The sequence below is a fragment of the Pundamilia nyererei genome, unplaced genomic scaffold, assembly GCF_000239375.1.
Source record: "Pundamilia nyererei isolate P.nyererei 1_Seehausen unplaced genomic scaffold, PunNye1.0 scaffold00139, whole genome shotgun sequence".
Taxonomy (NCBI): domain Eukaryota; kingdom Metazoa; phylum Chordata; class Actinopteri; order Cichliformes; family Cichlidae; genus Pundamilia; species Pundamilia nyererei.
The window spans coordinates 35,120-36,500 of NW_005187540.1; the positions used below are offsets into that span (position 1 = coordinate 35,120).

The following is a 1,381-nucleotide window of genomic DNA, read 5'->3' on the forward strand; positions in this document are numbered from 1 at the left end:
ACAGTCATGTTTTCATTTTGACATACTGTAGTGACACAACTAACCTTAAAAGAAAATCAGAGCAGGAAACATGTTCAACAAATCATTTTCAGAACTTGTGATGAAAAAAATAAAAGTTCTGTGCAACTGTTAACAGTCTCTGCCGTTTTTTTGCACAAAGCAATCAGATGTCACACAAATTATTTGTGTTGTTCCAAAAACTAGTTCTGTCCAGCAAAAGGCAGAGGAGCTCATCACAGGCCTAAAACCTCAGGTGTATCACTTCTGTTTTCCACATGGAGATTTCAGTCAGTGACATTCAGCCGTCACCTCGCTGCTGTGACACGCAAAAAAAGAACAAAAGCCAAACACCGTAGACACACTTCAAACATGCTAAACATCAAAATCATTCCCACTTTCCCCTCTTTGTAAGCAAACAAATGGCACGTGTTGCCATATCATTTCTTGATTGGTTGATGTGGTGCATTTTTCCACCAATAGGAAAGGGTGTGTTTGTTCGTTTTTGCTTGAAAGTGCATTCCTTAGAACATCCAGTTTTACCACTGCTCTGTACGCTACACCTGACGACAGTATTCAGGAAAAAGCACAATGAGAATGATTTATCATAACTCTAGCTTTACTTGGTCTGTCAACACAAACGGAGACTCAGTGAGACTGCATCTTGCTGGTACGTCATCTTAAATGGTCATATGATTTGGACGCACTAGCATGGCTGTCCTGTCCAAAGGCCCCAAAACCTGACGTGATTGGTTAAATGAGTGATGGCATAAGCAATTCTCCACAGCTTCCATGGTGGCAGATAATGCCAGAGCACGCATTAGCCAACTTCCTGTTTAATGGGGAGTTCTTCCTCAGCCTCTGATTTTTAAAAACTTTTTTTTCTGATCCTCCTGTGGGGCTCTTTGTAGCTCTTTTTCTGATATTTCATATCATTGTTATGCTAATGATGTTCAGCTATATATCTCTTTTAGGCCACCTGATGTTTCTAAGCTCCAAATCTTGCAGTCCTGCTTAGATTCCATTAGAGATCGGCTGGCTGATAATTATCAACTAATTATCAACTAACTAAATGCTGGTAAAACTGAAGTCATTGTTTTTGCTCCTGAGAAATTTGTTCCCCCAGTGGTTAAAAATCTAGGCCCTCTTGCTTCTTATATTAAACCCTCCATTAGTAACCTTGGTGTTAAATTTGACCCAGCTCTGACGCTGGACTCACACGTTAAATCTTTGGTTTGCTCCTGTTGTTACCATTTAAGAAATGAGTCCCATTGTGTCATGCTCTGAATTGGAAATGATTCTTCATGCTTTTGTTTCATCTCGCTTAGATTATTGTAATTTCTTGTTTACTTGCTTAAGTAATGCCTCCCTGGAACGACTGCAG

General features: G+C 39.8%; 1 protein-coding gene across 2 annotated transcripts in view; it reads right to left on the reverse strand.

Moving 5' to 3' along the window:
* Positions 1–1,381, reverse strand: part of LOC102205740 (transmembrane protein 79-like) — a 7,710-nt gene that overhangs the window by 1,289 nt on the left and 5,040 nt on the right. The gene's annotated exons all lie outside the window — the stretch shown is intronic.